Here is a 17,179-nt window from a genome sequence, read left to right on the forward strand (position 1 = left end):
CCATTTCATGATATAGGACAAAACAAATATTGAACCCACGGCGAGTTGTCTCTGTCTCCATTCCATTTCAACTGCTTCCAGGCCACACCCACGTGCCTTTATTTTTAGTCTATTGTTGTTATATACTCCCATACTTTTAAAGTTATTATAAGGCGGTTGCGCAACTAGTTACTTTGTTGGACCACAGCTGCTACCCCACATGGGTTACTTTTGTGGACGAACGGTTGTTTATGGGGGCCTCTCTTGGCGGATTGGACAGCGACGTGATATCTGCTACCCATATGTGTGTGGGGGATCGGGCCTATCATTCATATAATGGAATCAATGCTCCTACTTCTGTCTTTGTTGCCACTCCATGCATAAACTTATTATTACCTAGAGACACTGGATCATTTGCTGGTGAAGCAACTCGTCGAGCTAGAGATAGTTTCATTTCTGGTGCTTTCACAACTGAATATAATAATGCAACTGCCCTTGTTACTGGTTGTTCTCTAAATGGGAATAGGAATAACCACGAGGTAACCACCGATTCAAATGCTTTCTCTGTGCAGGCTCTGGATCTATAACGACTGGAAGGGATCTTGTACTCGAATTGAATCTGAGCGAGCAACTAGATAAAACTACTGATCTTCTTGGTGGTGAAATTGCTTCTGCATCTTCTAGGACGAGATCCGAAACTGCCTACGGTTATTTATCTCAAATCAGAAGCTATGCACTCGCCTCCATCCCTGTTTATGCTTGCTTTGTTACTAGTTACACTTCTTGCTATGCGTCTTGATCTTAAGTATTTGTATACTCCACCAGTATACTATTATCATTGATGAGATTACCTCTCTCGGTGGTCGAGCCACGCTTACACATCCTCTCCTCCATTGTGTTTTTATTGACGATTACGGGTGTGGCCTAAGTCCCTCTTTGTCAAGTAGTTCTTGTAGCTTTCTTGTATCTAATATAACTTGATTTTTGGCCATGTGAGGTTTAGCAGTGTTCATTAGCCCTAATGGACTTAACACCTATAACATCTGGTCTTTCCCCTCAAATTTTGTACCTTATAGGTGCCCATGTTGAAAGTGCACCCTAGATTCGCCTTGCATCTCGCTCAATGGAAATGACTCCTGCTTCCATATGAACAGATTACGGGTAAACTGTCTTTAAAGCATACTCTTTCTCCCTAGTTTACTACGTGATCTAGATATGGGGTTGTAAGGGAGTTCAAGAATGCTGCCTCATGATCTGGGTCTGGAATGGTTCCAATTGGATTAGAAACTCACTAATAACGCTTCTCCCTTTGCTGATGCTATTTCTTAAGCAACTACCCGCTCGGATACTTCCCGTGTATAACCTTATTGAACCTATGCCTTACCACCTAGTTATACTTATGTTCTCGCAGTTGTGAACAATTATTATCCTATTATGTTAGCTTTTGGATGGACCGTCTCAGACAAGGATTTAGCAAGGAATAGGAATGGGAATGCTAGTACAGGAGTAACAAGGGATAGAAAATGGTGATCATGGCGACACATTGTTACTGGTCAACTAGGTGTTATCTCTGGGCTTGGTTCTTTATCCGCTTCTAGTCATTGATCTGGAAATTGAACAACTTAAACTGCACCCGACGCATCTCCATCTCTTTCTACTATGGGTGCTACTTTATTGGTTAGTGTTGCTACTAGGTCTTGATCTTCCCTTGCTTCTGTTGTTACCTTAGCTTCTAGATTATATGTTGCTGGTCCTCGTTCATTTTCTTAATCTACTAAATAAACATATGATTCTACTACTGCTCGTCATTCCTCATGGTGTTTCAATGCCTAGGACTGATTCTCGACCTGGAGGATCTGCATATGGTGATTAGGATGCTTACTCTGCTACTAATTTACCTACTGGATATGCTGTTGAAATCGTAATTTCAACGCAGCGGCAACATCGCCAGAATCCATTCAGCATACACGCCTGGAACTTCTCGTACCAGCTTTCCGATGAAGGAATAATCCGGCAAGGAGCTCCGAGAAAATATGGAGCTGACACGTGGTTTACCACTGACGTAATGCAACGTAAGTTTCTCGGGAGGTATTGTTCAGTCACATGATGTCTTCCGATATTGTTGTCAGCCATCCGATGGGGCTCTTCGTTCTCCGCCGTCGATCTCCGAAGATGTAGTCAGCCCGCATCAAACCAATGTTTGCGTGGAGTGAAAACTCAAATCTGTTGACCGCCACTCCTACCTGCATACGAGCCTGCAACGATTTAAATGCTTGCATGGAGTAAAAACAAGTTGGGTTGACCGCAGGTTTTATTAACGCATTTAATAAATTGTCATAGTGGTGGATAGAACTCTTAAGTTTCTTTTACGGCATGTAAATTTAAATGTTTGTTCTTTGGAGTCGTAGTTTTTTTTTGCATTATGTTTTAGCGTTAAATACATATATAACGAGGCAAAAATAAAGTGTGCTCTGGGGTTGTTATATGTGGACTATTGTAAAAGGAATAGAGGGGGCAGCGTAGGTTACATATATGGTAAATTGTAAAATGCACAGCGTGCATGGTGAAAAGAAGAACGCATATGAGAGTGCGTAAAAATAGTTTTTGCTGCAGCGAAAAAAAACTATGTTGACTTGCAAGAAAACTATTGTGATGCACAAACGTGCATAAGTGAATGTGAATGTTTTTATGCGTAGACCTCTGTTGATTTTGTAAAAAAATAAAAAATGCACAGCAGTGCGAAGAAATTACATGGAACAGGTTGTATTGTTTTTGTGAGACATAGTAAAACAGAGGAGTAGCAAAAACCATGTGTGGTTTTGCACAACAGTGCATAAAGAAAATGGTGGAGCGTTTTTTTGTAAGTCTGTGTAAAAATTTGTTTTACAACAGTAATGTAAAAATGGGTTTTACAGCAGTAAACCCAGCTCAGTAAATTCTGAGGAGACAGAGTAATTTTTTTTTATTGGTTGAAATTTTTGTGGTGAATCCCTCTCAGCAAAGAGGATGAAGTTTGTATCGGGCTTTATATTGTAATCAATAGAAATATTTTTATGGCTGTGTAATAGACTGTTGAGTCATTTTGTTTTTAAGAGGTTCCTTGTGCAAAGATCCTGGAACAAAGGAAACAGAGTATTCCTCTGTTGTGTTTATATGTTTGGTTTTGGTATTTCCCCATTGAAAAATACCCAACAGTGGTATCAGAGCTAGTCCAGGCTCTTTGAAGACTCAAAGAAGCCGAAGGAAGGTGTGGTTGCAGCACAGAAAGCTTCTCCAGCAGTGTGAAGTTTTAGCCAAAGGGATTCGGGTATTTCTCAAGTTTTTGAGTTATTATTGAAGAAACAATCAGTGATTTAAAAAACACAGTCAAGTATTTGAAGCCTAGATAAGAATGGCAAGGTCAAAGAAGAAAGCCTCCAAGCCTGCTAAAAATGTGTCTCCCTCCTCTATTAAAATACAAGACAATTTATTTGAATACATTTTGTTTGAAACCCCAAAGTTTGATGGAAACTTTGATGTATGGGAAATAAAGATGAGGGCTTTCCTAATGTCTGAGGGGATTGAAGTCTGGGAGTCAGTGATTGATGACAGCAAGATGGATGAAGAATCCATGGAGTATGATGCACAAGCAGTAAAACTAATCTTGGATGGACTCCATGATTCTGTGAAGAAGAATCTAGGAAAATATTCATCAGCAAATGATATATGGGACAGACTGCATGACCTTCATGCAAAGGGAGCACTGACCATGACAATGAATCAAGAAGAACCCATCATAGAAGCTGAGAATGAAAAGCTTGACCTCATCAAGCTTCAAGTAAAGGAAAGGGATGAAGAGCTAGCCAAGCTCAAGAAGGAGCTTGACCAATGCAAGAAGAAACATCATGAAGAAGTCATATCTATGACAAATCAGCTGAATGAAGCAAAGAAGCAGGCAGATGCCTTGACAAGTCAACTTGAACAAAGGCACATGAGAGTGAATAAGCTTGTAGAAGAGATTGGACAATACAAGGTAGAGGTCTCCTCCCTTAAGTCCGAACTACAAGAAGCCAAGAAGCAGGCACAAGGAGCTGAAAAGAAAATGAAGAGGAGTCAAGCAAAAGATGAAGAAATTTCCAAAATGAAGACAGATATTATCTCCTTCAAAATAGTAGCAGCCGAAGCTACTCGTAGCAAGGAAGAAACTGAGGGACAACTAGCAAAGAAAAATAATGAATGTGAAAAGTTAGAAGAAGAGATTGTCCTCCTCAGGGAGAAGTTTGAAGGGCTGAACAAAATAATGAAGAGCTCTCAAGCTCTGGATGACATGCTCAGCTATCACAGATCTCCATTTGATAAATTAGGACTTGGGTATGTAGGCGAACCCTCAAACAAGGATGAGGATGCTTTAAGCAAAGGGGATGTGAAGAAGCCAGAAAGTAGGTATGATGCTCCTAGTTCCAGCAAAGGCAAGGAGAAAAATGAAGGCAGTAATAGAAGAAATCCTGCTCCAAGCCGAAAATCAGCTCCAAGAAGAAATGTAGCTGATGTCAAGAAGGCAAGAGGCAATGGTGATCATCAAAGGATCTCAAGGCAGCAAGGCTTCAGAAGTACATCAAGGAAACCTCCATCTCCCAGGTACCAAAGTCCATTTTATGGTTATTGTTATGCTTGCTCAAACTTTGGTCATATGGCAAAAGACTGTAGAGCATTTCATGGAGATAGATGTTGTGGTCCCCGACAATCTCCAAGAAATAATTTCACAAGAAGAAATCATGAATTCTCATTCATGAATAAAGTTGAATGCTTCAAGTGTCATAACATTGGGCATATGGCACCAGACTGTAACTTAACATGGGCTCCTATGCAAGCTAGACCCATGCAAAAGAAGAGAGTTACACAAGTATGGAGAAGGAAGGAAATGCAACCTGAAAACCCCTTGAACTCCCCAGTGGATCTAAATTTGTTTTGAGAAGAGTCTGCCAAAAGAAGACAAGCATACACTAAAGGGGAGCTTGAATTTTTTTTGTTTTGTTTGCTGAACTGTATTAATAGTCATTTGTTGATAGAGGATGTATTGCAGCACAGCAGTTGCAAATGAAATCTTTGTTAATCCCTTTAAAAGGTAATATGCAGCAGTGATGATATCAGCAATGTTTTTTGCTTTGTGTTTATGCAATATGCACATAAATCCATAAAGAAGAAAAGATGGCAGCGCTGAAATGTAAAGAGCAGCAGTGAGATAAGAGAAAAATGCAAAGCATGGAGACTCTCACAGCAGTGGGAAGATAGAACATAAAACAGCAGTTTTGAATTTTTTTTTATGGAGCACATGCATTGAAATGCATAGCAATGGAAGGTAGTTTCCTTCTATGTAATGTGAGAGAACATACTCACAGCAAAGTGAGTACAATACACAACAGTGAAAAATGTAATTTTTTTTATGCAATGCAGCATGCAAAGAAATGTATAAAGAAAAACAAGGACAGCAGATTTTTAATGCACACTGGATGTATAAGAATGTGTGTGGCAGCAGAAAGCCAAAGGAATTGCACAATAGTGTATTGTGTAAAAAAAATGAAGACTAAGATTGTGTGAAGCAAGGGTGCATGAGAAAAGGCAGCAGCCTGTGTTATTTTTTTTGTAGAGAATGAAGTGCCAAGAGTATGGGCACACAGCAGTATGATGAAACAAAAGGCAGCGACAGTGCAAATTGCAGAGGCAATGGAGCAGCAAGAAGTTATGGGCAGCAGCGTGATGGCAAGAAGGAGAAGCAGACAACAATGCAAATAAGAAAATGCAGCAGCATGAAGTTTTGTTGAAGAAATGAAAGGTAATGGACAACAACACATGTAAAAGAATTTTTTTTACAGCAGTATATGTAACTGTAATGAATGTGTTGTTCATTGAATCGAAATGCAATATATGCAACAGCAGTGTAAATTTGTAAATTGGGACAGTGTAATTGTTCCAGAAAAGACAGAGTATTTTGTCTTTGAAAAGTGCAGAAGCAGTGCAAGTGTAGACACAGCAGTGTGGGATAGACGCAGTAAAGAAGATGGCACAACAGTGCAGCAAAGAATATGCAGCAGCATAAAAGAACAATGTAATGAGTTTGCACACACAGCAGTGCAATGATTGTTTGTTTTGGAACTGCATTTGAAGCAGTCATTTGGTGAAACCCTCTGTTAAAGAGGAAGGTGCTTTTCAGCACATTGTCATTAGTGAATCCCTCTGTTGAGAGGAAGATGCTTTTCAGCATAGTAACAGGTGAATCCCTCTGTCATGAGGAAGGTGCTCTTAACCACAGTTTTAGGTTAATCCCTCTATTAAGAGGAAGACAACTTTGTTTGTTTATGAACTGCATCAGAAGCAGTTGGTGAATCCCTCTATGTGAGGAAGATACTTTTGTAACAATAGTGTTGGGGAATCCCTCCATGTGAGGAAGTGTTTGGGTAAGATTGAATGCCCAGCTGTTGAAATTAAAGGGGAGCGTTGAAATCGTAATTTCAACGCAGCGGCAACATCGCTAGAATCCGTTCAGCATACATGCCTGGAACTTCTCGGACCAGCTTTCCGATGAAGGAATAATTCGGCAAGGAGCTCCGAGAAAATATGGAGCTGACACGTGGTTTACCACTGACGTAACACAACGTAAGTTTCTTGGGAGGTATTGTTCAGTCACATGATGTCTTCCGATATTGTTGTCAACCGTCCGATGGGGCTCTTCGTTCTCCGCCGTCGATCTCTGAAGATGCAGTCAGCCCACATCAAATCAATGTTTGCGTGGAGTGAAAACTCAAATCTGTTGACCGCCACTCCTACCTGCATACGAGCCTGCAACGATTTAAATGCTTGCATGGAGTAAAAACAAGTTGGGTTGACCGCAGGTTTTATTAACGCGTTTAATAAATTGTCATAGTGGTGGATAGAACTCTTAAGTTTCTTTTACATCATGTAAATTTAAATGTTTGTTCTTTGGGAGTCGTAGTTTTTTTTTGCATTATGTTTTAGCGTTAAATACATATATAACAACGCAAAAATAAAGTGTGCTCTGGGGTTGTTATATGTGGACTATTGTAAAAGGAATAGAGGGGGCAGCGTAGGTTACATATATGGTAAATTGTAAAATGCACACCGTGCATGGTGAAAAGCAGAACGCATATGAGAGTGCGTAAAAATAGTTTTTGCTGCACCGAAAAAAAACTATGTTGACTTGCAAGAAAACTATTGTGATGCACAGACGTGCATAAGTGAATGTGAGTGTTTTTATGCATAGACCTCTGTTGATTTTGTAAAAAAAAAAATGCACAGCAGTGGGAAGAAATTACATGGAACAGGTTGTAATGTTTTTGTGAGACATAGTAAAACAGAGGAGTAGCAAAAACCATGTGTGGTTTTGCACACCAGTCCATAAAGAAAATGGTGGAGCGTTTTTTTATAAGTATGTGTAAAAATTTGTTTTACAACAGTAATGTAAAAATGGGTTTTACAGGAGTAAACCCAGCTCACTAAATTCTGAGGAGACAGAGTAATTTTTTTTAATTGGTTGAAATTTTTTTGGTGAATCCCTCTCAGCAAAGAGGATGAAGTTTCTATTAATCAATAGAAATATTTTTATGGCTCTCTAATAGATTGTTGAGTCATTTTGTTTTTAAGAGGTTCCATTCCTCTGTTGTGTTTATATGTTTGGTTTTGGTATTTCCCCATTGAAAAATACCCAACATATGCTGCTAGCGGTACAGGTGGATCTGGTTTTGGTATTTCCCCATTGAAAAATACCCAACATATGCTGCTAGCGGTACAGGTGGATCGAATCTTGGTAGAACTGTTGTTTCTTACTCTACTGTTGCGACTAGATATGGTTTGAATGTGGAACTAGCTGGATCTCGCTCTCTAACATGAAAGGTGGACACTGGCTCTCTATCTCAAAATGGAAGGGATGAGGTACTGTCACTGCTTCTGTAGGCTTTGTGTTTTCTCTTGGTAAAGAGACCTATGTTCTTAGCTCTATTACTATTAGAGGTGCTGAACCGACATGATCTATTGTTTTGGTGCTATATCTACTACCATGGCTACTGGTGGTTTTATCTAATGTGGTGGTTAGTTCCCGTTCCCCATGTGTAGTGGTTAGTTCCCTATATGTGTCTCTGTATGGATCATCCAGAACTAGATCACGAAGGTCATCATCTCGATCACAAGGTACTAGTTCATTTGCTTAATCGACAAGATCTACTTATGTTGAACCTGTTGCTGTACAGTCAACTACATACTACTTTTCTTGTGAATGGTCTTGCTGCTGTTACTAGAGGTGGTGGCGGATAAACTATTGGTCCTATATAGCTGGATTAGCTTTCTGGGCATGGGTATGTATCTTCAACTGCTTCAATGGTTGCAGAATCAACTACTTATTAAATAAGTCACTTGTTTACAATCCCTTCGCTTATAGCTTTGTTCCTTCCCTTGCCTACGCCTAGATTAATAGGTACTAGCAGCCACCACTGAATAGGTACTAATAACAAGTTAGGTGTATGAGCGTTCTAGGATGATCCAACTACGAGAATGGAGTTCTTCCACCGAGGTATAAGTGGATATTTTATCTACAACGATGCTGGTCAAGAGATGGATGATGGGCCCAAAACAGGATCTGTTGCTGGTGTTGTTGGGTTAGATGATGGTATTGGATAGACAGACGCTGCGTAGGGTGCTTCGAGTTGATATGCTTCTGGTTCTCGATCTCTATCAGGTATAAGTGGATATTCTGTAATCTCCATTGACTGATTAATTAAAACTTCTATTGTTGGGTGTCCAACTGCCTTTACCTTACCCATTGGGTAAACGGGTGTTGGGTCTACTGCTTTGTCAGCTGCTTCTGCTTCTACCTCTACCTATCCTACTAGTGATGGATAAGAAACTGCGTCTCCATCACTAACCTTAGATCGACTCATACGACCAGAGTTGCTGGTTGAGAAATAGCTCTGTGTACCATTAGTTCCTGACCCGGATAATAGCTCCCCTTTCCTTTATTTCGTGCTGGCTCATCATAGATGCAACACTATTAGTTGTCGGCTCATCACAGCCTGTTATACTATATTTAGTATCACCTAAAGCTTGAGCTCCGACACATCCATGCTCGCTTAGATAATATAATGTTCCCTAAACGAGTAATCCTCATTTGTCCAAGAAAGGTGTGAAGGTATAATCACTGGGCCTAAACCTCTGTACGATAGTTGAGGGGCTGGTCATCATCCCGATCTCACTATTATTTTGAAGCAGATGAAGAGATTCATTTTCAGTGGAGAAGAATCTGAACCTTCAGGCCGAGTGAAAAGAGTGGGTCACGTGGAACCAGTTTTAATGAAGATGTGGATAACGATTAGTTAGAAAAGATCCCTATAACATCATTTTCTTGAGCTCCAAAAGAAGGTATGGATCAGGACAGATTCTGAATCACTAGATCATCCTTATATTCTCAAGATCTAATGGATATGAAATTGGACAAGGTAATGTCTCAGAATTGGGAGGATATGGGTATGTATATTTATCATCATATAGATATGTTGTTGAAGCTAGAGGATCTGCAATGTGAGATAAGGTGTAATATCCATTATGATCACGCAAATTATATACCTCGGTGCACACCACCCATGGGTCAAGTCCGATTTTCACTTGGACACCTTTACCAACTTTCCAACAAACTAGTTAATGAATTGATTGAAGGGCATCAATAAGATCTTTCTAAAACATGGAGCTTTTTTGTGGGATTTGGACACCTCAACCAATCCATTAGAGTCTGGCTCTATAGATTTTGATCAAATAACCTCTGTCCATAATCCACTGGAATTTATTATCCTCCATACACTCTTGGCTACCAAGGCATAAATAATAATATTTTTTGAAAACCTAGCCCCCTTGGGATTTTGGGAGATCAAATTTATTCCACTTAACCAAAGGCAATCCCTGTTTCTCCCTACTACCATACCATATAAATTAGAAAAAGAGCCATTGAATCTTGATAAGGATTCCCTGAGGGATCAAAGATAGTATTTACGAGAAGACTTGTGCTTCTTAACTAGAACTACTCAAACCCATCTTGATAACCAATGGTTACACTAGTGGTGAATACCTTTCTCCATTTTCCTTATAAGCCAATTCCAATCACTAAAATCATTTGCTTTTAAGAAAAAGCTTTTTTGGCTAGATAATCAGATCTTTACCCATAATCTATTAAGAACTGCAATATATATATAGGTGCTCTAGAAAGGTGGGAAGAAGGTTCCATAGAAAATTGAAGCATGAACTATGCATTCTAACAATGAGTATGTTAAATAATCCATTTTATTTTTAAAACTAAAGGTTGTAAGCCAAATAAAACTAGAAGTGTGAAAAGAAACTATTTGGAATTGCAACTATAATGGGAGTTAATCCTTGATAGAAAACAAAGAATAAAGGAATTGTTTCGAGTTTGTAATAAGAAATCTTCAGAAGAACTTAATCAATTGACAACATTATAATACACAAACTATAAATTGTCATTGTAGTTTCAAAAGAGTAACATGGGACTGATAAATAATAACAAATTTAAGGGTGGATGGGCTAGAGGAAAATGTGTCAAATTGATATATAAAAATTATAACCCATATGTCTTTCAACCAAGAGAAAGGTGGAACTGTTAAATAGAACATGTAGGGTAAAAACACCTTGAAATTGTAACATTTAACTACCCATAATAATAACAAGTTATTTTTTATTGCTTATCCAATACCAATTCTATACAAGAGTCCAAAATTTCTCTTGAAATAGAATGTCTAAAAAAGGATACAAAGTGGGAACTCCACTATAATTACCCATCCATTGAAACAAATGCATATACCTCAACACTCTCTAAAAACCCAAACTTGCAAATACATATAAATGATCTACTAAGGAACAATGATTTAATGCAATCTCACATCCTATGTTTACAGGAAATATATTTGAAAAAACCCATCTTATTACAAAAACTTGAAGATATATAGATTTTGGAACATTTGCAGTTTTAAGAGAAAAATGTAGAAGCTACAATAGAAAAAATGATTCTTCATGACATGCATATTGCAGTTCCTAATTTCTATGTTGCACCTTCTGCAACATTGACCAACACTTGACCAACACATTGCGTATTGTTACAAAAAAATTATGTAATATACCCTCAATTTTAACAATATTCATTGTAGAGATTTCAACATGGATATTCTTCAAAGCAATAATGAAACAAACAAACTAAAATGCTAACATTATGTAATATACCCTTGTATTTAACAATATTCATTGTAGAGATTTCAACATGGATATGCTTCAAAGCAATAACAAAACTAACTAACTAAAATGCTATATTGGAAGTAGCAATATAAGTAAGGGCAAACAATTTTAGTTTCACTGCCTTATTTTTTTTAATTCAACTTTTGCTACAAATTATTATCTATTTTTTCCTTCTCAAACATAACTCTAATTGTGAAATTGACCATGGTTATTTTTAAAAGCACAAAAAAGATTACTAATCTTTTCACATGGAATAGAGTTGAATGTAATATATTGACCCACTTTGACTAAATAATAAAATGTTTATTGGCAAAATGTGCATAGATTTAGGAATTTGCAATCAATATTATGACATCATTCATAACTATATGTTAATATAAAATGGAAGAAACTTTCAATGGGTTGTCTAAGTTTGTACTTTTTACAACTACATTGATAAAGCATAGTCACTGATTCTTTTAACATATAACATAGTGATTAACATATAACATAGTGATTAGATAACAGGCCTTCACCACAATTTCTTTGTGTAAATAGCCAATAGAAATTACTAGAAATGCACATTGGAAATGGGAGTTGGAGCTGTCTATTGTAGCAGAAAAGGTATAAATTCTTCTAGTAAATCTTGGTGATCATAAAATATTATTTCCACCTATCTCATTTGGTAGTAAAAGTGCAAATTCTTTCCACCTATATGGTTTGGTAGGAAAAGCTTAAATTCTTCTAATAAATCTTCATGATCATAAAATAGTATTTCCACCACAAATAGAATTAAATTCCTTATAGAATAGCATATCCTAAAAGAATTAGAATAAATTAACATTTATGTTCTCATATTTAGAAAACACTAGAAAGTACCTCTTTGTATACTTCATCTGTTGATTTGTTCCCAGATTTATACATGTTTAATATATCCAAAAAGTTTGGGTATACTTGTTCATCACTTTGAAACCTTGTCTGAAAACAATAAACAAAAACAAAATGTCAAAACAAGAATGTTATAACCAAGACACCTATAGGACTTCAACATTTCAAAAACACGTCTAGTTACAATAAATTGGGTTGTAAATATAAAATAGCTTTCAAATATCATAGAAATAATACATCATCATCTACATTATCTTGATTTTATTAACATAATTACTCATGTGCATTACCTTGATCTTATTAACATAATTGATTGCTTGGTGAAAGTCAACCTGTTTTTCCAGGAAGGAAATGTAATTTCATAACCTTTAGGCAAAAAGACATTAAAACCCAAAATAAGTGAATTATGGCCTTTAAATAATTTTTTTACTCGAGCTATAACATCAATGGTATCAAGTCTGCAGAGAAGAATTGTCATCAATATTAAGATTTGTAGTTAATGGAGACCAAAGAAAATAACATGTATTGATTGATAATGCCCATCTTTATAAAAAGGAAGTACATACCTTCTAGCTTTGAAAGCTTTCATGACCTCAATGAAGTCATCATATTTCTCTTTATTATCCTTGAAAATCTCTTTTACTTCCTTGAGATATGGCACTCCCTAGCAAATATCAGGTTACCCATCATCCCTTTTGTATAAAGATCTAAAAGAAGGACTAATTAAGAATGAAAGTAACTGGCTAGAAGGAGACAAAGTGGGTCATATTCCAGAATAGACAAACTGCACCTATATTGAGACAAAGTGCATCATATTCGAGAATAGACAAACTGCACCTATATTGACAGAATACTGGAAATATGTCTCTTTGAAACCATTGAACTCCAAAAGCTTTAAGAAGTCCATATGAACAAGAATATACCATATGGAATGGTTGTTAGGAAAGAAAGAAAAATATTTTTTTTAATGAACAATAATATACCATATGGAATGGTTATTAGGAAAGAAAGAAAAAGTTATAAAAAAAATAGATCTCTAAATAACAATAAATGATCTATGAAACTATAAAATTCAATATTAAGAAACAGCATGCCAAGGAACATAACTGGCTAGAAAAATACATAAGATATTTGATCACACAGATACACATACTACTTGGAACAAGAGTATAGCATATGGCATGGTAATTCATTAAGATGTCCATATGAACAAGAGTATACCTTATGGAATGGTTATTCCAGGATATCTTTAAAAAAGTTTAAGAAAAAAAAAGGTTATAAAGATAATAGATCAAAAAAATAACAATAAATAATTTATGAAAACTATTAAAAAAAAACCATCTCCCATCTCAGTGATTCTGAAGTTCCGGTGCCAACAAAAATGTCAGCAAATATAACAATAAATGATTTGTGAGAGCCAAAAAAAAATTCAATATTAAGAAACAACATGCAGAACTTCATAAAATTATTTAGGGTAAATTACCGAACATTAAAAAATGCAATGGATGGTTAAGAAATGCATGGCCTCATAAGCACAGAAATCCCACTTCTTGCTCATTGGCACAGAAAACCCGCTTCTTTCCCTAGACATTGCATTAACAAGGATGATAAAAGGGATGCAAAATCCAACATCCGATTTAACTTCGCATCCGCAAGGCTGATAAAATATCCTTCAATCCGATTTAACTGCGCATCCGCAATATTCCCCGTTAAATGCAGCATGCTACGTTGTTGTTACTGGAGCAATCCCCCGTTAAATGCAGCAGGCTACATTGTTGTTACTGGAGCAATCCGCCGCTGGTAAGAAAAAAAGACGGAATCTTTCGCCATATTACTGTTGCATGCCCTTTATTCGTTTACATTAAAGGTTGCGCAACATCACATTCACTTAACCAATTGAATAACTTTCATGAAGGGTTTTGTGAATAAGGCTATTCAGAGACCAACTTAATAGCGAGGCTTTTGTGTCTAATGTTACTTAGAGATTTTTTATCACAAAATATTTTAAATTTCTAAAGCGTTTTGAACGGAATAAAAAGTTTGGTAAGTAAAATTATTCAAAAATCTAACTGAATAGATCTAAATTATTCAAAGATCTATCACATATTTAGAAAACAGATCTCTAAACCTCAATATTCTATAAAATAAATCACATGATTTTAACATCATGCCATAGCTCAAATTCAAAATTCCAACTGAAAGTCATTAAAATCAATTCAGGGTAAAGAAATCACAAAATCGGATCAATTCAGGGTAAAGAAAACACAAAATCGGTCCTTCCCATCAGACTAACATAATGCGGGAGATAAAATAACTCACGCTTGTCTTGGCGGCTTCATATTCCAATATAGTTACTACTGTTGTACCTTCAAAAAGCTTGATGGAAAGGCGGCTCTGAAAAAACCACAAATCACTTATGGTTTCTCCATATCGGGATTTTATGCACGATATAATGGCGTAAAGTCCTATCTATGCATACTGAAGAACTAGAGAAACTCTTAGAAATTTGAATTAATGCAAGAAGGTTACAGAATTTTGAGAAAACAAAGTGTGGAAGCTCAGTGGATGGAAGGAAACAGAGTCGCGAGCCTGCGATGCGATCAGTAGTCAATAACCACTACTCATTACAAATTTTCTCAAAGAGAAGGAGAGAAGAACACCACCACTTCTTATCATTATGGGACTCCACCATATGGACTTTTTACTACTCGTTGTAACTAGGGTTAACCAACCCTTGTTTTATATCTAGTTTTTGGAATTTCGAGATAGTGGAAACCTTTTTGTTTAATACGTGACATGTTCATTTTCAGAATTATCAAATAGGTTAAATGTTCTTTTTTTATATAGTATTTTTAGGAATTTGAAATTATGTAAAAAGGTTCATTTTGGGAATTATCAAATAGGTTAAATGGTCTTTTTTATATAGTATTTTTAGGAATTTGAAATTATGTAAAAGGTTTTGTTTACCTAATAAAGATAATGAAACCAATTATGAATTCAAAAATATATTTTAGACAACAAGAAGTTACAATCTCTAGGTCAAAGAGCCATTTCGTTTATGGTGAGACTCTGCTTTATAAAAAATATTGTTTTGAATATGTGAAATTAATTTGAAATTATATGATAGCTTTTTGTTTTTCTCGTAGGTGAAACCCAAGGGCATTTAAGTAGTCAAAATCACTGCTTGATTGCACGGGCTTGTTCACACTAGCCTTTAACATTATTGGTTTTTTGATAGTGGAGTTACTAACTCCTTACCTTTTCAACACAAAAGGATCTAATCCCTAATTCTAACAATATTAATATAATATTAATATTAAATTTAATGATGTTTTTATAGGGAACCATAACAAAATTTATAATAAAACTATATCAAATTTATATTTTCAAATATTACAACTTTTATATGGAAATACATATGCCTTGAGAGATTTTCGTATATCCATAACATATGGTTTTCCTTTTAAAGATTTATTTTACAAATATTTAATTAAAATAAATATTAAAAGATTTTGGAGGAGGATTTTTTATTTTTTCTATTGAATTGTATTGTAGTTTTTATCACCATGGTTATTTTCATTTTTTTAGTTAGACATTAAATATTTTTTATTAATATTTTATTGGAGACTTGACATACTTACCCATCCCCTCATACTTAGTTGTAGAATGTGCCTCTCTACCCAATAATATTGATGGTGGTCATTGTCATTTACTTTGACCAATTTTTTATCTATTAAATTTTAAAAGAAAATAAAGCTAAATTATTTGAAATATAATTAAAACTATATTTATATATATTTTAGATTTTAATTTAAAAAATTAGGAATACTAATTTTGTAATAAATATTTTGATTTTATATTTTAATGTAAAGTTATATAATATAGGGTTTTTATTTGTTTTAATGTTATAAAAACATTTAAAAAATTATATTTACCCAATTTTATTATTATTTTTAAAAATATTATTTTTTAATATTAATTAAATTTATCAAATAAATTTTTTTATTTATAATATTAAAATCAATAATTTTTGCAATACATTTTTCTTTTTACATTTTTTCTTTTTCTAGAAAATTATAATCAAATATTAATGTAATATATATTTAATATTAAATTTGAGAATAAAGACAAAAATTACAAAATGTCTCCCTAAAGACAACTCCTTTAGCTTCGAGTTGTCTTTAGTGTAAATTTTTGGAAGCTTTTCAGTTAGTCTAATTTCTCTAAAATCCAGCAAAAATTCATTGAAATCACAACTTTATTTGTAAACCGTGCATAGATGAATCCATATATATAGTAAAAAAACTAGTATAGATAACACAAATCAAGATTTCAACATGATTTTTTTGAGTCATATTCTAAATTATGAAATAGATTAAATGGTTTTTTTTAGTATTTTTAGAAATTTTTAAATTATGGAAAATAATTTTTCTAACTAATATATGAAGGAGTTGTCCTTAGCCCTAAGTAGTCAAAATCACCGAGTCATAGCATCATCTTGGTCACATTAGCCCTTAGTATTTTTGGTTTTTCGCTATTGCAGTTACTAACTAGTGACCTTTGACCACTGAATACCTTAAAAGAACACATAACAAAACACACTTGACCAAATTATACCAGCTTAGATCCATCTAACTCTAGATCTATCATGGGCGGAGAGAGATGAAATCCTTAGTTTTTATCACCATGATTATTTTCATTTTTTTAATAAACATTAATTTTTTTATTAATATTTGATTGGAGACTTCTCATACTTATCCATCCTGTCATACTGAGTTGTAGAATGTGCCTCTGTGCCCATTAATATTGATGGTGGTCATGGTAGTTTACTTTGACCAATCTTCTATTTATAAATCTTTAAAAGAAAATAAAGCTAAATTATTTAAAATATAATTAAAACTATATTTATATATATTTTAAATTTAAATTTTAAAAATTGAGAATACTAATTTTGTAATAAATATTTTGATTTTAAAATTTAATGTAAAGTTATATAATATAGGTTTTTTATTTGTTTTACTATTATAAAAATATTTTAAAAATTATATTTACC

The sequence above is a fragment of the Pinus tabuliformis genome, chromosome 2_2 (assembly GCF_031772625.1).
Source record: "Pinus tabuliformis cultivar Carrire ecotype Pingquan chromosome 2_2, CPIR1, whole genome shotgun sequence".
Taxonomy (NCBI): domain Eukaryota; kingdom Viridiplantae; phylum Streptophyta; class Pinopsida; order Pinales; family Pinaceae; genus Pinus; species Pinus tabuliformis.